At 39.9% G+C, this 27,883-nt stretch overlaps 1 protein-coding gene and 1 pseudogene across 1 annotated transcript in view; one reads left to right on the top strand and one right to left on the bottom strand.

Moving 5' to 3' along the window:
- GNAQ (G protein subunit alpha q) overlaps nt 1–27,883 on the top strand; it is a 328,961-nt gene that overhangs the window by 80,926 nt on the left and 220,152 nt on the right. The gene's annotated exons all lie outside the window — the stretch shown is intronic.
- LOC128574801 (heat shock cognate 71 kDa protein-like) lies at nt 47–2,136 on the bottom strand (annotated as a pseudogene).

The following is a 27,883-nucleotide window of genomic DNA, read 5'->3' as shown; positions in this document are numbered from 1 at the left end:
TGTCCAGATTTTTCCTGGCCTTTCTAGTATTTATGCTTTTTTTTTTTGCCAATTTTAAATACAGCTTTATTTAATACATTGCATTTTCCACTTAATAATACAGTACTTTTAAAGTGCAATGTTATTTCTTTCCCCTGTGCACATGTTCCATATTCAAGTATTGAGAATGCCCAGTAAATTCACTATAGCAGTCCAACTTTAAATCTGCCACATAATTTGCTACACATTTGGATCCTTCAATATTTTACTGTGTGGAACAATGCTACATCTACACTTCGGTTGGCTTATCAGCCTCTTCATTGGTTGGGCCAGAGGAAGCACCACCAGAAGGAGGAGCCCCACCACCAGGGAAGCCCCCCGGCATTCCTCCAGGCATGCCCCCACCCCAGGCATTCCTCCAGGCATGCCCCTCCATGCATTCCTCCTGGCATTTCCCCTCCAGGCATGCCCCCGGCATTCCTCTTGGCATGCCCCCCTGGGCATTCCTCCTGCACTCTGGTACAACTTGGTAATGATGGGGTTGTAGACTTTCTCCAGCTCCTTCATATTCTTCCTTCTCTGCAGTCTGGTTCTTATCAAGCCAGTTGATAATTTCATTACACTTGTCAAGAATCTTCAATTTGTCCTCATCATTGATCTTCCCTTGAAGTTTCTCATCTTCAACGGTTGCTTTCATGTTGAATGCATAGGACTCAAGTGAGTTCTTTGACAAAACCTTGTCCTTCTGCTTCTCATCTTCAGCCTTGTACTTCTCAGCTTCCTGGACCATACATTCAGTGTCTTCCTTGCTCAAACATCCCTTGTCATTAGTGGTGGTAATCTTATTTTCTTTTCCTGTACTCCTATCCACAGCAGAGACATTGAGAATGCCATTGGCATCAGTATCAAAAGTGACTTCAATCTGAGGAACACCACTGGGAGCAGGAGGTATGCCTGTAAATTCAAAACTTGCCAAGCAAGTTGTTATCCTTGGTCATGGCACGTTCACCTTCATAAACCTGGATGAGCACATCCGGCTGGTTGTCAGAGTAGGTAGTGAAGGTCTGTGTCTGCTTGGTAGGAATAGTAGAATTGTGCTTAATTGAGCACAGTCATAACTCCACAAGCAGTCTCAATACCCAGAGAAAGAGGAATGACATCCAATAGTAGCAAATCTTGAACATTCTCGGATTTGACACCAAATAGGATAGCCGCCTGTACAGCTGCACTGTAAGCAGCAGCCTCATTGGGGTTGATGCTCTTATTCAGTTCTTTTCCATTGAAAAAGTCTTGGAGAATCTTTTGAATCTTGGGTATATGGGTAGAACCACCAGCCAGGACAATTTCATAAATCTGTGACTTGTCTAGTTTAGCATCTTGAAGGTCTTTCTCTAAAGGATCCAGGGTGCTATGGAACAGATCAGCATTTAGTTCTTCAAATCGGGCATGGGTAATGGAGGTATAGAAGTCGATTCTTTCATAAAGGGAATCAATCTCAATACTGGCCTGGGTGCTGGAAGGTAGAATACGCTTAGCACGATCGCAAGCAGTACGGAGGCAACAGACAGCTCTTTTATTCTCACTGATGTCCTTCTCATGTTTGTGCTTAAACTCAGCAATGAAGTTGTTGACCATTCGCTTGTTGAAGTCTTCACCACCCAAGTGAGTATCTCCAGCTGTAGATTTGACCTCAAAGATTCCATCCTCAATAGTGAAAATTGACACATCAAAAGTGCCACCTCCAAGGTCAAAGATCAGCACATTTCTTTCAGCTCCAACCTTTTTGTCTAAGCCATAAGCAATAGCAGCAGCAGTTGGCTCGTTTATAATCCTAAGAACATTGAGACCAGCAATAGTTCCAGCATCTTTGGTAGCCTGACGCTGAGAATCATTGAAGTAAGCTGGTACTGTGACCACAGCATAGGCTTCTGCAATTTCCTTCATCGTTGTCAGAACCATGGATGATACCTCCTCTGGATAGAAACTTTTTGTCTCTCCTTTGTATTTTACTTGGACCCTGGGCCTGCCTCCATCATTCACCACCACGAAAGGCCAATGTTTCATATTAGACTGGATAACAGCATCATCAAACCTGCATCCAATCAGACACTTGGCATCAAAAACTGTGTTCGTGGGGTTCATTGCAACTTGATTTTTTGCAGCATCACCAATCGTTCAGTGTCAGTAAAGGCAACATAAGTTGGAGTGGTTCGGTTTCCCTGATCGTTAGCAATTATCTCTACTTTTCTGCTGGAAGACACCCACACAAGAGTAGGTGGTGCCAAGATCAGTACCAACCGCGGGTCCCTTAGACGTGGTTGCTTACTTATAGAGCCAGCACGGATTATATAGGACACACAGACCCAGGAGTGTTCAATGAGCTGGTATTTATGCTTTAATCCTCCCAGTAAATTTATTGTTTAATTGCCACTCTTTCTGTTTTACAGAAACTTCTGCTTAGAAATATTAAGTAATTCACCCACATTGCCTTTATAAAGGCAGAAACACATTCGTTAGATAACCACAGACCGTATTATATTATAGTATTTTCTCCTGTAAGAACATACTGCTATTTAAAATGTGAATGCTTTTCTTTAAATTGCCCCACTATATAAATTGCCATGTGATGGGCATATCACACAGGCAAGATGGCCACCAGAAACATTCTGATGGCAACAAGCACGTCCGTGAACATATCCAGCCCTCTGTCCTCCTGACTAGACTTGGCCATTGAACTCCCCTAGTCCCCTCCCTCCAGCAGGTGCAGGACCACACTGTCCTTCTTCATTGTGTGATGCTGGAGGCCAGCCCAACACCCTGTTAAAATGGGCTCCCTGGTGCCTGCAACCTTCTCTTTTTTTACCTCTTTAGCTTGCAGATATCTGACCTTTCTTTCACTCAAATTACTCACAGAATCCCATGACCTCTGTGAATCTGACCTAGTTGGAAAGGAACAAGCAAATTCCCCTTGCTCTATCCCTACCGTGGGAGCATGTACTTCTTCTCATCATTTGCTTCTTGTTCCTAAGTGATTTCTGCCCTGTGTGGAGTGCAAATGAGTATGTAATGAATGCCTCCAGGGATGGGGATGAGGGCTGTAACCATTGTGGTGGTGGTTATTATTTTGTTTTTACACTGCCAGCGTTTATTTCTGTCATTCTGTCTCCAACTGTGCTCTCAAATGAGGCTACTGTGTTAGCTGTCATCTTCATTCTAAGTACTGCTTCAGAATGTTATCTTACATGGTATGAGCGATACTCAAGTTATTCCCTTTGCTTGTCCACCTAGGTCACTTGGTCATACTGCTATTTCAAAACTCCAAAGAAATGATACGTTCCCAAATGTGACTTTTTGTATTGTTCTCCTGTTTCATTGAATTTCTGTATGGCAATGCAAGTGTTACAGAGCTCCCAAAACTGCCATTTTCAAGGAAAGAAGACAGTATGTCCTGGGGCTCAGCAGTTCACAGAAAGGGCTCTTACTCATTGTTTGAATACATAGTGCGTGTGCAGCTCCATGCCCCTGCAGTTAGTTTACCAGGGTTCTCATCCTTTGGCTTAGAGTTGGGTGACATTTTTTTCCCTTTTCACCCTTCTCAGGGCCCTGTACTCTTCATCAAGGGAGGCTGTAAACTAGAATTTGAAATGCTGAAAAGAGACTTAGTAACTGAGCAGTGCTAATCTAAGCTGGTTATGTCTGCCCTGGAATTGATCCTCTTGTGGGATATGTAACTTTCAAAGTAAGAGATACTCATACTAAAAGGAAAACATTAATCTTCTGGAGTTTGAAACCATTTTTCTCAGCTCTTCCTGCATTCCAGGAACATGAGAAAGGAAGCTGAACATTTGTAGTGTATTTAACAGCATCATGACGGGGTCATAGCAAGGTGACTAGGGATTTAAATTTGGACAAGGAATCAAGAATTGTTTTTCTGGTGGTTATCTTCAAATTCTCTCTCCTTGGGGGCTATACATTTTGTTTCAATTTCGTGGTCTAACAAGGTTAAAATGGAATGATAGTGGATTTCTATTTAAAATAGTAACATTACCTAACTATAAGGTTCTTGAGAGGGTAAAATTAGTTAATATACATAAAGCATTTTAGAACATAAAACATGCTCAATGCACATATTATTGCTGTTATTATTTAACAATGAAAAAAGGCAGCATGTGTTTAAAAAAATACCTGAAGAAATCAAAAAAATTTCACATGAAGGCTTCAAAGAAAACTGAGAAATCTCCATGGCAGGAATCGCCATCAGAAGGGAAGCATCAGTTAGCACCTGTGGCTCAGTCGGTAAGGCGCCGGCCCCATATACCAAGGGTGGCGGGTTCAAACCCGCCCCAGCCGAACTGAAACAAAAAAATAGCTGGGTGTTGTGGCGGGCACCTGTAGTCCCAGCTTCTTGGGAGGCTGAGGCAAGAGAATCGCTTAAGCCCAGGAGTTGGAGGTTGCTGTGAGCTGTGTGATGCCATGGCACTCTACCGAGGGCCATAAAGTGAGACTCTGTCTCTACAAAAAAAAAAAAAAAAAAGAAGGGAAGCATCACTTCTTGGTCTGGAATGGAAACAAGTGGTTCCTGTCGTTGTGTTAAACAGTTTTATGTGTTGATGATTTTGGGCACAATAAAGCAAAAACGCTACTGAATACTGAGGTAGAGTTATTACTTAACAGTACTTCTTTTAGTTCCTATAAATCTATAAAAGTTTTAAATTTAATGTTTCTGTAAAATTAAAGGTTTATAATAGCTATAAAAAGAGCTTAGGTTAATCCATAAAATTAATCTGCTAAGTGGTTTGAAGTAGGCAAATTAAATACCTGTTTTATTTTTTTCATATTTATACTAGTCAAACCTTTAATGAATTAATGTAAGCTTTTTGAGAATTATTGAGCAAAATTCTTAATGTACCAAATTTTGCATTGATAGAACTTAATGTTACTATTATTCAAATTTGTTTTGCATATGAGTAGAAACAAACTATAGCATTATGTATATAAAACGTGCTTAAATGCAGTTATGCAACTTTCCTATTTTTCTTTCATGATTTTACTAAGGAGTAAAGAGTCTAGAAAGCGTCCCCACTCCCACTTATCTTGGAGCAAATGCTGCAGAGCTTGAACGTCCTGGCTTTGCTGATGTAAATAAAGTGTGTCATGCCTGCAACTTAAACTATTTCAGGCTTATTATCTGGCCAGTTCTTATTCCTTGGTTTATGGGGGAGAGAACTGATTTAAAAGAAATCATGCAAAGGTCAGGAACAAAGTTGATGAAAATTGATTCCGTTACCCACACTGCTAATATGGAATTTTCTTTGGACACCACTATTACCTTCCTCAGAGGGTGTTGGTGTTTGACACAGGAATGGCAGGTGACATTTTGTCAGCTTAATAGCACTGTGGCAAGATTCAAGAGACCCTGTTGCCAGGCTCACTTACTGCCATTACCTAGCTCTTAGATTTAGTCTGACTCTTAGTAGCTCTGTGCCTTAGTTTTATAGTCTGTAATAAATGAAGAGTTTGAGGCAGAGGACCTGGAAGGTCTTTTGCAGCTCTGAGTTCTATGATGATCTGATTATTTCTTGGTATCAAATACAAGCAGAAGATACATGACACTGGACTTTACAGGATCACATGATAAACCAAAGTGATAAGGAAACAAAACATTATTCATGATGGATTTTGAAAGACATCTTAAGCCTTTTTCTGGAAGACAACATAATGTTTTTGTGCACCACTCAGTTAATTAGGATATGAAATATTTGTGACCTGATTTTTGAATGTGATAAAAGTAGAGAATTAAACATTTCTGACACTAAGGGAAGATAACAGCTTAATAAGATGTTTCTTTAGCAGTGAATATGTGTTGGGATGGTAGATTCCAAGGGCCAGATTTTCTGCCAGCAGCAGGCAGCCGTCTAGAGCACAGGTGCAGAGTTCACTGTGATGGTTACTTGGTTCTTCTTATTGCCAGCCAGCTGTATTCGATTTACTTCGATTTACTTTTGACAGCCACAACATTTATTATCAGTACAAACACTGGTGATTAAATACCAAAAGAGGATTACTTAACCAAGTAGTCACAGATGGAAATATGTGTTCGTATTTTGTTTTAAAAAAGAGGGCCTGCCACTGGATTTGGGTGTGTTGTGATTCATTGCGTGGTAGTGCCTGTTGGGGGATCTTTCCCCAGGTCCTTGAAACTATTTCTGATTACAGCTCATCCCTTAGATTTTGTTCTGGGAAAAGTCAAAATGGGAAAACTCACCTCTCCTTCATGCATTTTTCTAGTCTAACTTACATTGACTTTTGATTGTTGCCTTAAGACACTGGACTGCTTTTGAAGCATACAAGTCATTTTCTTCCTATTATAAACGACAAACATGCAGAGATAATTTTGTTAAGAGACAGCAGGGAATAAATAGTTAGTGGTTCTTGCACTTTGATACACATCAGAATCACCCTAAGAATTTATGGAAATACACCTGGCCCTTTATCTCCAGGAACGGGCCTCTCCGAAGGTACTCTCAGACAGGCCCCCAGACCATTAGGTTGGGAGTGGTGTGCCTTTGTGCCTTAGTCAACCTCTTGACGTCAGTTTTTTTTTTAACCTCCAGTTTGTTAGCAGTGATTTCCATCTGGTAGGCTTCACTAAGATTGTACTTGGGGACTCAGTATGATATGACTTTGAGTGCAGTGTATCATTTTGTCCATAATCTGACTTGAAAACAAGTTTTATTTTATATTTATTAAAAACTTCCATGTAGCCTGTAGTCCCAGCTACTCGGGAAGCTGAGGCAAGAGAATCGCTTAAGCCCAGGAGTTGGAGGTTGCTGTGAGCTGTGTGAGGCCAAGGCACTCTACTGAGGGCCATAAAGTGAGACTCTGTCTCTACAGAAAAAAAAAAAAAACAAAAAAACTTCCATGTAGTGCAGTGGTTCTCAACCTGTGGGTCACGAACTCTTTGGGTATCAAACAACCCTTTCACAGGGGTCGCCTAAATACATCCTGCATATCAGATATTTATATTACGATTCATAACAGTAGCAAAATTACAGTTATGAAGCAGCAACAAAAAGTAATTTTATGGTTGGGGGGTCACCACAACGTGAGGAACTGTATTAAAGGGTGGCAGCATTAGGAAGGTTGAGAACCACTGATGTAGTGGATTAAAGAAGAGAATGACCTGTTTTGCTAGGGTTCTCAAAAAGACACTTAGTATTTCTCTGCTTTCTTCTTGGGAAATATTTTTTCAAGTTTTTCCCGTCTCGTTCTTGTCTTTTGATATGACTCACTAGGATGAAATCTGATATTTTGTTTTTATTTATTATTTATTAATGGGCTTATTAGATATTTTCCTATGAATTATTAAGCCATACAGAGAGTGAAAAAAATGTTGAGCTTGGCAGTAAAGTGACACATTTCTGACTTAGCATAGTAAACTGAATTTGGAAGATACTAGTGCAATTAAATACTTACTGGCTATTTTGTATTGAAATTTGGTTAAGTAAAGAATAATTTAAATGCTAAAACTTTTTAATTCTTTTCTGAAGTTCTCACTTTTTCATTTTATAACTGTGAAAGGCAATTATTTGAAAACAAAATAATAAATTTAGGAATAAAGTTTGATAATAAATTTAGGAATAAAGTTTGGCACAGAGGCACAGTTGGATACTGCTAATATACTTATTTCCTTTTTTATTTGTGTGTTATCAATATTTTTGTGGGAATGGAAGCCTTGCACCTTGCCCTGGGCCTGTACACCTTCCCTTTGTGTCACCTGGACTGATCCTAGGGCAGAGTGAATGTTCAGAAAGCTTATGTAGGAAACTTTGAAATGTGAACTTTCCTTGAGATCATTCACATCTTTTTTTTTTTTTTTTTTTTTTTCTATTGTTGGGGATTCATTGAGGGTACAATAAGCCAGGTTACACTGATTGCAATTGTTAGGTAAAGTCCCTCTTGCAATCATGTCATTTACATCTTTTTGATCTGATGACTCATTGAGATAACCCCCACAAATTGAATGTAGAGAATCCTTAGATTGGGTGGTCTAAAGGTGGTCTTTGACTTCATCTGTGCAGCCTCCTCCCCTTAAATCCCTTCTCTGGTATCCAGGTTCAGGGGCTTATTACATCTATGGATCAAGAACAAATTGGGCTTTATGCAAAGATACTGAACTTGTGGTTACCATTTTTTTGATAAACAGCTAAATAAATAAAGCAAGCGATAATCTTGTAATCCCGTGGTGAAGGTAGATATAAAAGTTGTTTCATAAACTGCTTTTAATATATTATAAATGTTTTCAGTGTCAGTATAGTATTTTTTTAGTAGCTCCTCAGTATTCTGTTTTATAGATGTACTGTAATAAATTGCACCAAAACCATATTTATTGATTGATCTGGGTGTTTCCAGTTTCTACTCATTCTTTTACTTTTTTCTCCCCAGCCATAAGAACATTGTAACGCTGTACCTATATATATATATCTTTTTATACTTTTTGTACTATTTAGTGAAAAATAAGTGCTGTGCATTCATTTTAAGAAATTTTCAAATAGCACAGAGATATATAAAATGAGAAGTAAAAGCTTCCTTCCCTATCTTCATTTCCTCCCTAGAGATAACTTGTAAACACTTTATTGTTTATCTGTACAGATGTTTTTGTTTTTAATACATGAAAAGGCAGATATTGGAATTTCAATAGATAGATAATAGGGCACAGAAAAGGACCTGGGAATGTAGGTGTATGCCAAATGGGGAAGACCTCGCTGGAGCAAAGGGCTGCTATTGTGTATGGATTTCAAGGATGGGATGGAAATACATTGTAACATGTTTTCTTGCATCAGATAGTGACAGCTGTCTACTGTGGAGGCACAGAAACAAGCCAGGAGAGAATCAGCACTGAGGGAGCAAGCTTAACCCACTGCAGATAGGGAATGAGGTACTTCCCCCAGAGCATGGCCTCTTGCTTAGCTCTCTGATTTCAGATCTGCGGGGAGCTCTGTGCTCAGCCCCAGGCCCAGGAGCATTCTTAAAGCGTGGTTTCAGAATTTATATTCTGCTTTGGTTCTCACAGTGGGAAACTACTATGACAGTCTGCCTTCATTGTCCAGTGGCCTCTGAGTCTCTGCTCCTGGCTCTTTGTTTTTTATTTCGGCCTGTGGAGACTGAAACCCCACCCTTGAACCTCATTTCTGCAACCGGATGGAGCCATCTTGGCTTCCAGCCTCAAGGCTTATGGTTGTTGCTCTATGGACTTTAGAATCACGTAGTCCTGGGTTCCCATAGCAGCTTTGCCACTTAGTATTTCTGTGGATTTGGGGAAATGTTTTAACCTTTTGGCATCAGTGTCCTCATTTTCCTTTTCTTTTTTTAATTTTGAGACAGGATCTCACTTTGTCACCTGGGCTGTAGTACAGTGGGGGTGATCATAGCTCACTGCATGGAGCCCCAAACTTCTGGGTTCAACGGTGGGTATAGGCTATTGCTGCCCTTTTGACACTTAGGTAAAACAGACTAGATACCAGCTGAGTGCTTCTGACATTACAGATTCCTTCCCAAAACGTCTTCCTGCCTCAGCCTCCTGAATAGCTAGGGGGCTATAGACGTGTGCCACCACAGCTGGCTAATTTTTAAAATAATTTTTTTTGTAGAGACGAAAAAAACATGTTTTTTCCACTGTATTACCCAGGCTTGTCTAAAACTCCTGGGCTCAAGTGATACTTCTGCCTTGGCCTCCTCAAGTGCTGGGACTACTAGTATGAGCCACCATACCTGACCGGTGTCCTTTTTTTCTATTTTGATAGTATGAATTTTCTGTCTATTTGTCTGTTACCTTATCACAAGAAGATGGCTGCTTCAATAAACATGGAAGCATTGATTTGCAACACAATCTGAGATCCCCTTTGGTAGACCCTGAAAGAAGTTGGAGGCATGTGGTAGAGGTGTGCATTCTGTATCAAGACATCACGGGCAGAGGAACAGACACAAATCTCCTAGGTGAATCCAAATTGAAAGTGTCGGGGCCGGGCTGACCCTTGAGCTGATTCTCCATTGGGTGCTGCTAAGCCAGGCCCCTCCGTGTCCTGAGTTAGTTGCTGGGGGAGTTATTCATTTAAGCATGAATAATGAGTTTTCTAAGCAATTCTAGGGAGGGCTCCTAGGCTACAAAATGAGGAAAATAAAGTTTACCTTGCAGAGTTATTGCAAGGATGAATGACATGATTTGGGCCTCACAAATAATGGATCACTCAGTGAGCAGTAGTGGTCACCATCCCTTTTGCTGTGCTCTGCCCACTTGTTAGGGCTCTGTGCAGGGCTCTGTGCTAATTCTTGCACACATAGGGCCTGCACTAGCCCTAGAGATTGGTATCGGCCTTAGGGTCTAGGCTGCCCTCCTGGGTTAACCCTGCAGTTATCTGCTTCCACTTTGCATTCCTCTGTCCCCACCTCTGTGTCCCTCCTCCACCTTACTGGGCAGCCCAGCGTCAGGCCTCAGTCTCCCTTCCCTAGCTGGAAAAGGGTAAAAGGCCATACTTGGCTACTAAGTACTAACAGTTTGTGTCCTGGAGTTGGGAAAGTGAGTTGAAGATTATTGTTAGATTTCAGAGAGTTAGAATGTTTGAATACATTTTAAAAATCAGTTTAAAATGCTAGTTCTAAGTATTGTTCATGTTTTATTACAATTAGGTCCTCTGACGATTTATTGTAGATTCTGTTTTGTTTAATTGTTCATACTGTCTAATAATACTGTTAATTCACAAATAATGTTATTTTATTTAAACTATTCATTTATGCTTTTTCAAATTGCTTCTTACTATGGTAGGTGGAGGAGTATTCAGAAATAACTATTATGGTAACAATAGCTAACATCTACCCAGCACTTTCTTGAGCCAGGTGTTGTTCTTTGTGCCTGGTCCACATTCAGTCATTTCATCCTCAGTAAATACGTCATGAAGCAAGTACTCATTTCCTTCTTTTTACAGGTAGAGAAAAAAGGGGCCAGAGTTTAAGCAACTTGCTCCCAGTCACACAGCTGTTAACTAGCACTGTGTACTGTGAACACAGGCATCTGGCTCTAGCCCCTGTGCTCTGCGTCCTGCTACTTCATGGCCCCACAGTGTAGGCATCACCTGACCCCTGCTAGAATACCCCGGATTGCAGGCTCCACTCCAGGTGAGGAATCAGAATGTGCTGGTTAAATAATTTCCCTGGGAGATGAGAATGTCCAGTACTCCAAACCATTCTTCATAGCGTTGTGGGGGAAATAAGTTCGCATACATGTGAACAGTTGTAACCCACTGGGTGCATGTATGTGCTAGAGCTGCCCTTCTAATACTTTGTTAAAACAGACTGAATCCCAGCCAAGTGCTTCTGACATCACAGATTACCTCCCAGACATTATCTTGTCACCCACTTTTGTCTCTTGTTCCTTGCACATGTGCATGTAAGTATAGGTGCATACACACACATGCGTGCACACACACACACAGCAGTTACATCTGGCCCTTTTGAGGTTTAGTACATTTAGATGTGAGACAGGCCAGCTCTGGCACAGGGCAGAGCACAGCTCATGCTTGCAGCTTTTTGAGATCTTGTTTTCTCTTCCTGTTAGGTTGGGGTCCTGCCCAGCCTGTGCCCCTGGGAAGCCTTGCCAGCGGCCCGTTGCTTGCCTCCTGGGGTAAATAACCTGGGTAGGCTGGTCCTCACCCTTCCCCCTCATTCCAGTAAATAAATGTCCTTCTCCTTATATAAGTAATTATAATCCAAATGTAATCACATAATAGATATAGAAGGAGCAGCCTTAGGGGAGTTGGCCGCCTTAGGGGAGTTGGCCAACTTAGGGGAGTTGGCCAAGGGGAGTTGGCCAACTTAAAGGACAAGAATGAAAGAGGTTTTGCCAGGCAGAGGAGGGTATATGGAGAAAGGCAGCCCGCAGCTCTGAAGGAACATTGCTGGTTCCCAGGGAGGAGTTGGGTGCAGCCCAAGAGGGCAGGTGTGGCTACCTTGTAAATGGCCTATTTACCATAATAATGGTTAGAGAGTTTTACTTTGCTGCCATCTCTGCATACTTTTCGCTTGCAAACAAACCCTGGGAGATAGGCATCCTCTTCATTTTGCTGATAAAGAAAGCGACTGAGAGGTTCCTTAGCTTGCCCGAAACCCCACAGCTAGTAATATTGCGTGAATCTGAAACTCTGGGCTTTAAGCACTGTGCTTCCCCTTATGGTAGCAGTGGTCTATTTAGCAACCACTTTAAGAGTCATCATAAATAATACCGTTACTGTGTATTACAAAGAACGGTGTTAACAGCAAAACAGAGCAGATTTTTTTTGTTCTTTATTGTTGTTTTATTCTGAGTTGCCTATTTCAAGAGACTGATTTCCAGTGGTAGAGCACACAGCTGCTGGGTACAGATATCCAGGATTTGTACACGGGTTTTCAGGATTCAGGCATGCCTAGAACTGCAACATGGTATGTTTTTCATGGAGTTTCCTTTGCTTGTTTTTTTTTTTTTTTCCTTCTTGAAATGGGGACTCTTAAGAAGAAAAATGCATGATTTGTAGAGCTAGGAAAGAAGTTTATTCTGCTTATTCTAAATTCTTTACTGATATATAGTGGTCACTCTGCTGTTTTGGTTGATGGTGTGTTAGTAAGTTTATGTGAAAAATTTCTTCTGTAAATAGGTAGATTACTAACAAGGTTCTTTAATTCACCTTGACATGCCTAGGAACTCTTGTTTTTCTGGACCCATCAGACTTCATAAATATTTTATTTTCTGTAGTTTCTGCTGCATCTTGTCTTCTTGTATCCATCAGCAGTGTGGTGGTGTGTGTGTGTGTGGGTGGTGCTGTTACCGCCCCATCTTCTCTCTGCATCAGTTAACTTTCCTTCTAATATTTTGTTCTGTGAACTGCTCTAGGAATGATTCTTAGGCTTTCTCCCTCCACTAACAGCAGCAGGACATTTTCTTACTGGGTTTGAGAAATGCCTGCAGTTCAGGAGGGAAGTATGTGGCAACCTTGTAATGGTGGGAAAGTTAGCGGATGTAAACGTGGGTGATTGACTTAATTTCAGTAGACCTCAGTTTCCTCATTTATAAATGAAGGTCTAGAGCCTTCAGAGGAGGCCTTGTCAGGGTCCCTGGAATGAGGTCCAGAGTTTGTGTTCTTAGGGAATTGCATCATTAGTTCTTGGCTGTCTTTATGTTTAATAGGTCTTAACACAACTGTAAATTTAATGGTATCCATTTTTCCCATTTAAAATTTATTAATAGCTTTAATGAATTGTGAATGACCGTTTAATTAGATCATCCATGTATAATTAGGGCACCTTTTTTTTCCCTTAAGAGGATCTATTTTTCATTCCCGTGTATGTAGCGCACCTCTAACCTAGGTAATTAAGCATTTTAAAGCATTTTCCAAAGTAAGAAAACATTTTCTATCTTCATAATAAACATTTTACACTTCCTTGAAAAGCCACATGTGTCAAGTATGGAGAGCAGCTTTGGCCTAGGTTTTGCATACAATCATAACCCAGACAAACATGACCTCAGGCAGTAAATTTAATTTAGTGGTAACAAAGCAGTGTGGAATTTAAGAAAAATCTGTTTTCTGTTTGCTACTTATTTTCTTGCTTTTTAAGTAAAGCAACTTTGCAGTCACTTCATATCTGTTTTGAGTACTAAGTTTTCAAAGCTGGCAAGTAGGTATTTACTAAAGTGCTCTTATCTCTTTTGGGAAGGTACCATACTAAACATATAAAAGAAAATCAGCCTTTTCTGATGGATGGTCCCCAATAAATAGTCCAAGAACCATTTTGTAATTGGCCTTGTGATGTGTTTTTTGTACTTATTGGAGTATGGGCGTGCCTGATATTCTCGGAATTTATAATACTTCAAACAAATAAGGAAGTCCCGCTGTGAGGACAGACACAGAAAGCACTGCAGAGCTGGTAGATGGACCTTTGCCCTTCTCCACCTGCTGTACTCCATTCTTCTCTGGCCTGGGCTGAGATCCTCAGCTTTCAGGGATAAACATCCCAGTGGAGTGCAGGGTCTCTCCACCTTTCTCCTTTGCCATCTTTTGATTAATATCCTTCCAGGAACTGGGTGCTTAATAAAGTATGTAGAGTTAGAATACCTGAATTATTTAGGTGTTCTTATCACTCCATCACAAGCAGGTAATTATGCAGTCACCTCTGCTTTAAAGAGGCAATGTGTTATCTTAAGTTCATTGATTATTTGACTGCACTTCACACAGTTCATGCCCCACTGGGCAAGGTAAGTTGGTGTCAAATAGCATACCAGATTTCTCTTTGCATTACAGTGAGTGACAGAGGTTGGAGCAATGCCTCAGCAAAAGAGAGAGATGGCAGTTGAGGGAGGGTTACCTGAGCTCCATTTGCTCCCAAACGTCTTCCCCACTGGCCTTGATGGTGCATGCATGACTGGGTGCCTTAGAAGAATGGATTGAGAACTACATCTTTACACAGCTTCATAATATAGCCTCTGTTGGTGACACACTTGTCATGTCTTCTGAATGATGGAGCCAGGTAACCTAGTATGGCTGAAGATTTATGAGCCCAATTAGAATAAATCTAAAGGACAGTGCCCATTGTTCAGTGGTTAGGGCGCCAGCCACATACACTGAGGCTGATGGGTTCAATTGCAGCCCAGGCCAGCTAAAACAACAATGACAACTGCAACAATAAGAAAAAATATATAGCCGGGGGTAGCGCCTGTGGCTCAGAGGAGTAGGGCACCGGCCCCATGTGCCAGAGGTGGTGGGTTCAAACCTAGTCCCAGCCAAAAACTGCAAAAAAAAAAAAAAAAAAAAAAAAATTATAGCCGGGCGTTGTGGCGGGCGCCTGTAGTCCCAGCTACTTGGGAGACTGAGGCAAGAGAATCACTTAAGTCCAAGAATTTGAGGTTGCTGTGAGTTATGACAGAGTGACAGCCTGAGAGACTGTTTCAAAATAATTTTAAAATGCTGTAATTGTGGTTTTGATTATAAAAGTAGTTTATTGCAAGTGTACCAAATTTAGAAAACACAGAAAAGAATAAAGAAAAAAAAAACTACTAGTATTACCACTAGCCAGTTATTACATAGTATATCCTTAATATTATGTGTATATTTTGTATGTATTGGGAGATTTTTAACAGATATCAGTTGTTCATATTGCCTGCTTTTTTCTTTCTCTGACATATGAGAACATACTCTCTCACTATTAAATGTTCTTCCAATCTAAAGCATTATTCTGGTAGCTGTCTAATATGATATAGGGCTTATTTATTTATTTATTTTTTGAGATGGAGTCTCACTTTGTCACCCATGGTAGAGTGCCATGGCATTATAGCTCACAGCAGCTTCAAACTCTTGGGCACAAGTGATTCTCTTACTTAGCCTCCCAAATAGCTAAGACTACATGTGCCCACCACAACGCCCAGCTCTTTTTTTTTAAGATACAGGTCTTGCTCTTGTTCAGGCTGGCTTAAACCTGTAAGCTAAGGGCAATCCACCTGCCTCGGCCTCCCAGAGTGTTAGGATTACAGGCGTGAGCCACTGCACCTGGCCTGATAAGGGGCAATTTTAAAACAAGAAGTTAGTCACTCCCATGATTAAAGGTACTTAATTTTTTTTTCTAATTTGCATAGTACAGGAAATCAAGCTTTAAATAAGGGTGATCTTGTACAGATGTGCATACCAGAGGTTCATATCATTATAGAAAGAAGTCTGGTAGATCCACACCATTGAAATAGGACAAAGGGTGACTCCTTTATAGCTCTTATAAATGCAGAGACACTCAGGGAAAAAAAAAAAAAAGAAGTCTGACTCTACTATTGTACATATAAGGGAATTACGGCCCATATTATTTTCATGACTACTTAAAGTCAAACATTTTAATGGCGGAAAGACTTAACATTTCCAGTGCTCTTTGTCTACTATATCATATCATACTATGTATGACACATCTGATCTATCATATTTTTCCTTTTCTCAAGGCACATTGAACTTGTGACAGCGTATACTGTAGTTAATATCTCTGGATTTCTTCTGTGGTCTGTAGGTTGGCTTTACAAAGATCTTGAGGTTCAAATTTGGCTCATGAACCCTCAGGGGAGCCCTTTCCTTTCTTTTGTGGGTTTAGAATAATCTTCAAATCTGTGTTGACTCAAGAGCTTTTGAGGTAAAAAAAAAAAAAAAAAAATGGGTTCCATAATGCCAGATATCTGCCATTTGTGGTTATTAGCTTTAAATGCCAACTGCAACTAGTAGAACATCTACAAATAATGTTATCTTCATAGATATTGTTCCTAATTCATTAAAAAGTCATCACTCTTAAGAATATTGCCTGTTAACTGTGCCAGACGCTTTCAGTGTCCTTCATCAGCAACTGTGCGTTCCAGCCTTTCATTGATAAACTCTTAGAAACTTGATAGGTAATTTGGCTCCTTCATATTCTCATATGGTTAGTGATTGGGCCCGAGTGCAGCAGATTTCTGGCAATTGCAAAGATTCTAAAATTTAATAAGTGTTCATTAGAAATTTGTAAAATATAAAGAAAAAGATAATACCACTTGTATTCTCACAACCCAGGCATTAATCATATTTTGGTAAGATTCTTTATTGGAAAATTTCGTATGCATGGGATTTTGGGGGAGAGGGGTAAAATGATTTATTGATCATCTTATTTTCTTTGAGCTCTATTGAGCTAAAAGTCCTGAAGTCAAGCACTATGAAGTAGTATATTTAGGGTGGTGATTGATTTCCTATGTTGTAATGAGTTTCCCAGGAAACCAGTTAGAGATGGCTTACTATTTTTTGTGTCTTTAGATTAAGGGGCTAACGACGAGAGGGCTGTAGTTTTAATTCGGCATCCCAGTGCAGTTCACACTCTGTTCAGCCAATTATATTGCAGATGCATCACAGAACTCATAAAGCAGAGTAACGATAGATCACTGCAAAGTTAATAAGAAAAGCAACTTAACCCAAAACATATTCTGCTAATGGGAGCCCATCTTACATTTGGCTCATGAGTGGAATCAGCCAACTGATATATGTTTATAATACTGACTGCCCTTTGAGATATTCTTGTGTATTTTATCTCATTTTTATTTTTACAAGTCTGGGTCTTGAGGAATTCCAAATAGGTCTCTAAACCACCTTATCTTCAACATCTTCTGATTTAAAGACTGATCTTTCAGCTCTCTTAACAACCCTGTATATCTGTGAGGTACAATCCTCTTATGAGGGGGGAAGATATATTTTTTTTCAGTTTCAACAACTTTTTATAAAACAACCTCTTCAGTTTATTAAATTGGAAAAATTTAAATTAGCAATAGGAAAAAAAGAAGTTACTCATCCTACCACCCAGAGACAATTCACTTTCAATACTTTATTATAAATCTTTTTCACCCTACCTTTTTCTGTGTAATATTTTGTGAGCACATGTGTGTATAAGTGCAGATTTTCAAGAACTGGCGCGATGTTTGTGTATGACTTTGTAACCTACTCTTTCCATTTGGCAGTACATCATAAACACTTTATATTTAATTAAATGCAATAAAATACCATTTTTCATGGCTGCGTGGGCTCCCATCATATGAATGGGCAGATGCTTATTTTACCTGTTCCTTGTTGCTGAATGTTTGGGTTTCAGTCAACTATAGGATACATATTTTGTATTTTATTGCAAAATACATGAATATTTCCTGAGAAAAGTCCCTAAGAGTGGAATCACTGGACCAGAAATGTGTTAATATTTGAAGATATGATAGTTACTGCTGAGTTTCCTAACAAACTGTGGATCTGTTTCCCCTTAGATTTCTGAATCCTGAATATGATCATTTAAACAAATCTTTGCCAATTTAATAAGTGAAAAATATTGTATCAGTGCCATTTGATTTTGTAATTTTTTTTTTTTTTTTTTTGGAGACAGAGTCTCACTTGTTGTCCTCGGTAGAGTGCTGTAGTGTCACAGCTCACAGCAACCTCAAACTCTTTAGCTTAAGCAATTCTCTTGCCTCAGCCTCCCAAGTAGCTGGAACTATAGGTGCCCGCCACAATGCCCAGCTATTTTTTGTTGTTGTTGTTGCAGTCGTCATTGTTTTAGCTGGCCCCGGCTAGGTTCCAACTCACCAGCCCCTGTGTATGTGGCCGGCATCCTACCCACTGAGCCACGGGCGCTGCCATGAATTTGTAATTTTTAAAATATTTATGAAGATAAATTATTTTTAATTTGGTTACTGATTTTTTTCTAGTTGCCCTTTTCCTTATTAGAAGATTTTTAAAAATACAATTTTTAAATCATTTTTATACATGTACTTTTTATAGATTATATTTATTTCACTATTAACTCTTTTCTGTCTTCTGCAAATGTTTGCTTTCAGTGTGTTAGATCCTATTTTTAATGCATTGTTAAAGGGGTTCATATACTCTTAAGAATTTCTTCTATGGCTTGAGCTGTCACAAAGATAAGTTGTCAGATCTTCCATTTTTGTCGGACTGCCTTTTTAATACTTTAATAATCCAGTATGGAATTATTATCCAGTATAGAATTAGGCTTTTCATTTTCTTTTATAATCACATACATAAGGTATTACCTAAAAAAATGATAGAAACTATTTGATATAAACCTGTTTTCTTATTTTCTTTTTGATGTAAGAGAGTGCAGGTACCAGTCTAGGGCCTGTAAGAAAGTTTCTGGGGGATGGAAGGGATTACACCTCTAGCTCTTGACTCTGCAGTTTCTACTGTAGAGGATATTAGGACTAGGTACTAGTGCTGGTATTCATTTTTATTCCATGTTCTGTATTCTTCTCCTTTGTAGCTTCCCTTAAGCTTTTTTTTAACATTGTTACAATGCTCTTTTATTCTGTTGCTAGGACAACCGTGTATACTAAGACACCCCAGTTTGCCCAGGACTATTGTGGCTTACGCATATTGTCCTAGAATAAATTTTAGTAGTACTTCTTTCATTCTCAAAAGTTACCCTTTGAGTACCATAAATTACATGGTCACTGTATCTTTAAGTGTCAGGACATCAGTGATTACTAAGCGTGAGGTAATCCAATCAGAGTTGCTTTATTTATTTGGTTGAGAAGTGGGGGCTGCAGAAATCACACTTGCCGCATTGTCTTGCATTCTTGATATCAAAAGAGTTCAATGACCATGTTTCAAAACACTCAAGTTATTATGATTATAAAATACTCCCCTTAAGATATTTTTACTTTTTTTTTTTTTTTTTTTGAGACAGTCTCATTTTGTCACCCTTGGTAGAGTACTGTGGTGTCATAGCTCACAGCAACATCAAACTCTTGGGGTCAAGTGATTCTCTTGCCTCAGCCTTCCAAGTAGCTGGGACTGCAGGTGCCTGCCACAATGCCCAGCTGTTTTTAGAGACAAGGTCTCACTGGCTCAGGCTGCTCAGGTGGATCGAGAGTGTAGGCGATCCACCTGCTTCGGCCACCCATAGTGCTAGGATTAAAGGCATGAGCCATAGCGCCCAGTAAGACATTATCTTTTTTTTTTTTTTTTTTTGGCGGGGGCTGGGTTTGAACCCACCACCTCTGGCATATGAGGCCGGCGCCCTACTACTTTGAGCCACAGGCGCCACCCAAGACATTATCTTTTTGATTCTGAAAATTTACTAATTCTTCTTGTATACAACAATACTTAACTCTAAAAGTAGGTTAAAATTAAGTTCTGGAATGATTTTTCCCCTCAATTGATTATCTGTTATGGCTGATGGCTTGTGGTTTAGATTTTTCTGTTTTCTTCTTTGCTTTCTATGTTACTGGTTTCTGGGGATGAGTTGGGAGAAAAAAGGTCAAATCTTATTTAGTATTTTGGAATTACTTATTCTTTATACACGTACTGCCCCAAAGTGGCGAAATTTCTAAGACTGTATAATGATCAGTAGTTTGGGACGTCAATTGTACCTTTACAAAGTCTTAGTTAACTTTAGTAAAAATAAGTGATTATTCAGGAGGATGACTGAAGCATTCCTGGGGAGGTTTGAAGAAATATTTTCATTTCTTCATAATGCAGGGTCACAATTTTCTGATCAGACTGAAGGCACACGACTCATGCCTTGCAATTTGCATACATTAACAGAATGTGGAAACTTACTTCTGGCCCAGTGAGGTTCTGAGGTGGAGTTTAATGGCCATTGCCACACACACACACACACACACACAAAATACCTTAAATGTATGTATTTATTGAGGATTTCTAGAATTGTGAACACCCCTCATTCCCCATAGGTAAGAAGGCTCAGGGACACAGTTGGTACAGGAGAACAGTAGGAAAGAGGCTGGTGGCAGGACAGACTTGATTTGTACCCTTGTCTCCCCTGATACACAGCGACCCCTCCGAGCTCCCCTCTCATCCTTCACACGGCCATTTGTGGTATTGTGGAGGGACAGTGGGTCCTCTCAGTCTCATCTCCCTGGTTCCCACTGTGTCTTAACACCACGTTTGAAATCACATGATGTCTGAGATGCTTTTGTCTCTTGCCTGAATATTCAGTTGTGCATATTTGGCATCATTTCCCTTCTGCCGTCCTACGAGGATGATTTCCAGAACCACACGTCCAGCTTCTATACCCTGGAAATGAGTTTGCCAACATAACACAAATAAAAGTGGCCCATCAGCTCTACCCTCACACCAGGTTCTCCTTCTGGACCCCCTGCTGGTGCTAAAGGCACTCCTGTTGTGCAGCTGTGCTGCTCTCCACAGACCACAGCCACAGCCCGCCTGCTCTCTCTTCAGTATTGTGTAAGTCCTTCTTGCCCCTTTTCACCACACAAATTCAGGCTTATCTTGACCTTTGCACCAGCTTTCTGGGGCCCCATGGTTTGTTCTCTTTCTCCCCTGCAAAATTGAACTGTCCATTCATGCCATGCATTTTGTCTTTTTCAAAGTTCACACCTGCTCAGAACTTTGAACAGGATCTCATATGGACTGTTGAATCAGATCCAAACTCTAGCTTGCGTTTGCTACATGGAAATAGAACAAAGTAACTACAGCAAAGCCCACATACAAATCTGTGCTATAGGCCTTCTCAATTTAAGGGTTCCATGTATGGATTCAACTAACCATGGATAGAGAGTATTTATAAATAAATAACAATAAAAATAATACAAATAAAAACAATACAGTATAGCAGCTATTTACATAGCATTACATTGTATTAGGTATTATAACTGATGTAGAGCTGATTTAAAGTATACAGGAGGATGTGCATAGGTTATATGCAGATACTATCTATCTATCTATCTATCTATCTATCTATCTATCTGTCTATAATGTTCTATAAGGAACTTGAGCATGTGCAGATTTTGATATCCCGGGGTCCTAAAACCAGTCCTGGATGCCAAGGGAAGACTGTATTTTAAAACCAAAAGGAAAAGGGAATGCATTTAGCAGCACGCTTTTCTAGCTAAGTAGTTTGATGTTTTGACTGTTCAGATATTTGGCAACTCTTTAAAAAGTTTCATTACCCACATGAAAAAGTTTCAAAACTGATTGTGGTTACAGTTGCAGGTATCTGTGAATATATTAAAAACTATTGAATTGTGTACTTTAAATGGGTTAGTTTATAGTTTATGTGAATTTTAACAATAAGACAGTTTAAAAAGTTTATTAATTGTACTTTACAAAGTTCTTATGGCATCTGTTAAAGTATAATATAAATAATAAGTAATGACTTAGCAAATGACCTCAGCAAAAATATTTATTAAGAATACATGAGGAAAAAGAATAATACATGATCAAAGGAAGTTTCCCCACTGCTGTTTTATCAACTCTAGTTTGTGGAAGATCTAGAATATTGTAAACAGGCCGTAATCCTTGCACTCTGGGAAGCTGAGGCGGGTGGAATGCTTGAGCTCAGGAGTTTCAGAGCAGCCTGAGCCAAGAGTGAGACCCTGTTTTTACTAAAAATAGAAAAACTAGCCAGGTGCTGTGACCGGTGCCTATCCTAGTTACTTGAGAGCTAAGACAGGAGGATTGGTTGAGCCCAAGAGTTGGAGGTTGCTGTGACTATGACGCCATGGCACTCCACCCAGAGCAGCACAGTAAGAGTCTGTCTCTCCCCCAGCACCTCCCCCCCAAAAGAACATTTTAATGTTCATTTCCTTTAATATATTGTGTATTAACCAGCTTTAAAAAAAAATCGTTGTGAGTATACTTGGGAAAGCCATAGGTAGGCAACAGGATAAGCAAGTTGTTCTAGTTCAGGCTAAAGGTTTTGGTTTTTAAAGCCATGTCCCAACTCAGTATGTGATTTTACAAATGCTTGGAAATTTCGCCCCACTTAGCAAGGCCTAGTGATTTAATATTTTCTTTTTTAACAAATTAAGCTGCTTTGCATTTAATTGATTTAATTTCTGTTGACTTCTTTATTGGTTCCAGTAAGTAACGTCTGTGTAATGCATTGCTTTCTTGAGATGCCTGATGACTTTTCTACATTTTCTGTGATGTAACATTTCAGGGGAAATATTATAAATGAAACGGTTCCTTCCTTCCTTCCTTCCTTCCACCCTTCCTCCCTCCCTCCCTCCCTCCCTTCCTTCCTGTAATCACTTTTTATTATACTTCCCCAAATGTTTCATTTCTATATTATTGATCAGTTATGAAAAATCACACTTGAGTGTCTATGCTATAATACAGACAGCATTTGTCACATGTCCTAGACCAAGATCCATTCTGAGAGCTGTACATTATCTTGGATTATGACGTCTCTTCTCCTTTAACTCCCAGTTTTTACTTGCCCTCTCAATTCCATGGATCATGGAGCAAGAGAAGAAGCTTTATTTAAATTAAGAGGCTAATTGGTTTCATTTCCCCTTTTATCAGTCAAATAGTAGAAAGTCTTTATATGTGCAAGCCTTACTAAACATTAATAAAATGCACTAATGTGCTTTTTTTCATTTTACTTCCTCTAGGAGCAAGTCTAGAGAAGTAAAGTGTTCGTTCTTATTTCCTTCCTGCTGGTTATACATTTCTTGGTGTCATCTTTCTGAGCAAAAGAGAAAAGATCTTTCTCTTTGCAGGAAGAAGACATATTTCCATGTGCAGTTATTTAGGAGTAAGGGAAGAGACACTTATTTCAGGCTGAAGTTGACTATTGCTATTTCTGAAAACAGTGAAGGGGGAAAGATCAGAGTGGAGAACCCTGCTCTGTCACCATCCTGTTGTCTGTTCCTGTCACTGGATTGAATGCTAGAGAAATATATGGCCATCAGGCAAGACAAATTAGAGGGTAAATTTAAATTAATGAAACAAGCTGCAGGGCAACTTTTAAAACTGACTGGTAGAATTGGCTGGACATCAAAACTGCTGGTGCCAGATGTTGCCCCCTGTCTTTGGACAGCATATGTGAGTTCACAAGAAGCCTCATTGGATTGGTTTGCAGTGATGGAAATCTGAAGGAGCAGGCATTTCACGTCCCTGTCTTCTGTCTTCCCTGAGCATTGCCTACAGAGGGGCTACTTTGTACTTTCAGTGATAAATGTTCCAAAGCTGAATCTTAAAAATTTATTTTTGTTTTATGTTCCTAGGCGAAGTGAGAACCCAAATGATTTCCTAATATGTCTCTCCATGGGGTCGTCGAATCCTCCCAAATTAGCCATTTGGAAATGATTAGTTTTAGGAATCCTTGCTGGGTGGTATTAATGCCAATAATGAGACCCCCAGCAGGTACTATGGTTTTTGATCAACATGAGCATTACCCCCCGAGGGAGAACTTGAAAATGTGGAAACGCATAGGTTTGGTTTGCTTGTGTGTGTTCGTGTGTGTTTTAATCGTGCTTTTTCTCTTGCTTTAAGAAAACAGAAAACATTTCTCTGAGTTTAGTTTTCACTTTGACTGAATAGCAGATGCCCCATGAACGGTGGGCTTCTGAAATTCCCTAAAGGTCAATAACTGCTCTAATGAGCAGGCCCAGGAACTGTGGTTTTCTGTAACATCTCTGTCTTCCCGTTCCTTTTGTAGTTGTATGCCTCCTGGGAAGGCTGGAGACGGATATGTCCTTCTTCCCATTCTCAGTGTCGTTATTGATGGCAGCTCAGAAAGCATGCCGTTTCCTGCCTCTGAAAACCTGCGTGCTTTGTGACACTTCCCAGATCTCTGCTTCTCTTAATTAGAGCAGTATGTGGCTCGTTCCCTCCAGCACCTTAATTCCCCTACCTCAGAGGGCAATTATTTTTAGAGGCTCCAAGTGAAGAGCCAAATGAGTAAAAGAAAAACATCTTGACATATTACCCTTGAAAGAAGACTACTATGGTTTTTAGTCAACTCATTGCAATTATTATTAGACTACATGGTAAATAATTGAAGTGTTTTTTTTTTTCCTAGCCTCGTGAGAAGTAAAAGGAATGGTTTTTTAATGCTGTATGGCAGCATAGAGAGAAGGAAAATAAGGATAAAATCCGACAACTGAAGAGAACCTTTGGGGTTCTCTAAGGCCCGTTTGCTCATCTCCAGCTCTCCGAGGCTAACTGGCCATCTGGGGTCATTATCCCCGGTGGGGCATGGCTGGGAGGGCCCTGACTCGAGCCAGCCCACTGTCTGTGGATGACTTCCTGATGAACATGCATTGGAGTGGAAAGTGGCATTTCACATCCATCTTGGGTCTTTTCCTCTCCCATGACTTTAATTTGTTGCTCTTTGGGGGAAGGCCACACGAGCCATTCTAGTCTGAGGAAGTATTTACAGGTTTAATGAGGACCTCAGAGTGCCTTTCAAAGGTGCATCTTGTCATTTGCCACCTGTTGCATTTTTAAAGTACACAGTTTATGTTTATGTGTGCCCTAACAACCTAGATTGCAAGTGTTCACATTTTTTGTTATCTGAAAAAAGAAAATCAACATTAAATTCTGTGGCTGGGTATTTAGTCTGCAGGGTTCCACCTTGTAAAATGTTATTATGACTTGATAACTGTTATGGTATCTTTGTGTTTTTCATATAATGTTCCACGTGGGTCCAGTTGTCTCTACCAAAGTGTGTGTGTAGGCAGTGGTGCTACTTTATAAGTAAATAAGTGCACATGTGTGAGTGTATCTCAGAGGCCCCAAATTTCTTTTCTTTAGCGAGAGATGTATCTCATAGGAGGTGAAGTTATAACCCAGGTTCTTTCTTCTCCTCTGACTCACCTGTTAGTATAAGCTGCACAGTCATGGCTGCATCCTTTGTAGGACACACATCGCGTCTTCCATGTTGATGCAGTGAACCTGTTACGTATACAGAGAGGGCTTTTCCTGGCTCAGTGCCTGTAGCACAGTGGTTACGGCACCAGCCACATACACCCAGGTTGGGGGGTTCGAACCCAGCCCAGGGCAGCTAAACAACAGTGACAACTGCAACAATAAAACAGCTGGGCATCGTAGCCGGCGCCTGTAGTCTCAGCTACTTGGGAGGCTGAGGCAAGAGAATTCCTTGAGCCGAAGAGTTTGAGGTTGCTGTGAGCTGTGACACCACAGCACTCTACTGAGGGCGACATAGTGAGACTCTCTCTTCAAAAAAAAAAAACGGGCTTTTCCTGGGTATGCATCTCAAACCACCAAAGTACATCTCTCTGCCAAAACCTTTTTCTCTGTAAGTATATAAGAATATACTTACAGTACCTCCATCCATCAAGCCAGAAATCGAGGTGTTCTTCTTGTTCCATCTTCTCCCTTTACCACATTCATCTCCAGAATGTCCTTATCTACACTGTGATCTTCTGTTTGGATCACTGGAATATTCTACTAACTTGTCCTTACAACCCATTCTTCACTTAGCATAAATCAAACCGTTATCATTTCCCTGGTTAAAACTCACCGAAGCTGCCTATGGCACTTACAATAAATCTGATTTGTTTGCTAAAATGCAATACTCCGAGTGGCTGTTCCTGCGCTTTTGCTGCCAGTGTTCCCTTCCTGCCTTGCCTCCTGCCTTTTTCCCTGCCACCCAGGATGTCTCGGCCACACTGACACTCTTGTTGTACTTCCAGCATGCCAGCTAAGTGTGTTCTCACCTTTGTTTCCACGTCAGCTGGTCAACTGTCGGGGTTGCTGTTTCCTTCTTGTGTTCTTGTGGCTATTTGTTGACTATTCAGACATTAGCTAATATGTACCTTCTTAGAAAGATTTCTCCTGGTCTCTTAGATTAAAGCAGCCAACGTACTTTGTATTCATTATCCTTTAATTCTTTAAGGCAGAGCGCCCATATCCATCAGATATTTTATTATTCATCTATCAATTTGTGTGTCATTTACTTACACTTACATTTTACCTTTGTGAAAGTACTGTGTCTTTTCTGTCCTTGATACCTAGAAGCATATCTGGCATGCAGTATAGTACCAATAAAATTATGAATAAAAAATTCAAGCTCAAAGTCTCCAAACACTATGGAGTGAATATTGGGATACCGGGAAAGATTATCTCAGTTATTTGCGGGGGGATGTAGAATTTGAGTTGGGACTGAGGCTAGGGTAAGGTGATTGAAGGTACTTGCCACAGGTACAAAATTGAAGACGGCTTCTTTGGTGTCGGTATGGTCCAGCACCACACTGTTAATGATCCTGTCTTTATTTTGATACGTAAGTAGAAATAGATACATAAGGTAGAAGAGAGATTAGGGTCTTTAATATCCTAGAAGATATTTGCTAGTGAAATTGAGAGTTTTTAAATTGGCAGTGAGCAAAAGTCTAATGCTGAGGGATAGAAACGTTGATTTGCTAATTGTGTAAGGAAGGGGAAGAAGAGGGAACACAATGACTGTGTCAACTAGATGCTTTAGGAGATTTAATATCGTTGGTACATTTTTTTGATCACCATTTGGGAGCACACATTGGGGATATGAGGAAACCCTCCTGTTGGCGTCGAAGACTTCATTGTATTTGGAAATGCTTTTGTGATGGTTTGACGTTCAAGTGTAGAATGAAAAAGATCTCTGTACATCACACATGAAATAAAGTTTAGATAAATTAATTAGGTTTAACAAGTAAAACCATAAAAGATAGAATAAAACATACTGCTTGAAATAGTAAAATACATATGAAAGAGATATAGACATGTATTTATTCGTTAAAAACAAATCACAAAGGAAAACTTAGATGAATGAACTTAGTACAAATTTTAAATTTATGCAATAATTTTTGTCAACAAATGAAAATGACAAGTTGAGGAAATATTTGTAAGCAAGCATTAATTTTGTTTTAGAAACCAGATTAAGAAAACTAGAAAGAAAAACATCAAGTCCTTAAATTAGTAAAATAAAAAAGGCAAGTACATAAAAGAAATACAAATGGACAAGGAAAGTATGAAGCGTGTTTCTTCTTGTAAGTAAAGAGGTAAATTAAAATAAAATTTTATTTTATCTCCCAACTTGTAGATTACAAAAATGTAGTTGTTTCAAAAGTGGGATGAGAAAAGGGCCTCCACCTTGGACAGCTACAGGGTGGCCAGAGCCTTCACCAGTGAGAGGTTATACCCTTGTGCTTAATCATTTCTCTCTGTGTCTGTCTCTTTTTTTTTGCAGTTTTTGGCTGGGGCTGGGTTTGAACCCACCAGCTCCAGCGTATAGGGCTGGTGCCCTACTACTTTGAGCCACAGGCGCCACCCTGTGTCTCTCTTTCTTTCTTTCTCTCTTTCTTTTTTGATTGATTGATAGGATCTCACTCTGTCACTCTGGGTAGAGTGCTATGGTATAAACACAGCTCACAGCAACCTCAGACTCTTAGGCTCAAAAGATCCTCTTGCCTGAGCCTCTCAAGTAGAGGGAGGTTTTGTTCTTGCTCAAGCTGGTCTTGTACTCCTTACCTCATGTGATCTGCCCACCTTGGCCTCCTTGAGTGCTAGGATTACAGGCGTGAGCTGCCACATTCAGCCCTAATCAAATTTCTCCCCCTCCCCCAGAG

Source organism: Nycticebus coucang, chromosome 2 (genome assembly GCF_027406575.1).
Source record: "Nycticebus coucang isolate mNycCou1 chromosome 2, mNycCou1.pri, whole genome shotgun sequence".
Classification (NCBI taxonomy): domain Eukaryota; kingdom Metazoa; phylum Chordata; class Mammalia; order Primates; family Lorisidae; genus Nycticebus; species Nycticebus coucang.
The sequence above is the reverse complement of the archived record's forward strand: the minus strand, read 5'-3'. Positions and strand labels throughout refer to the sequence as shown.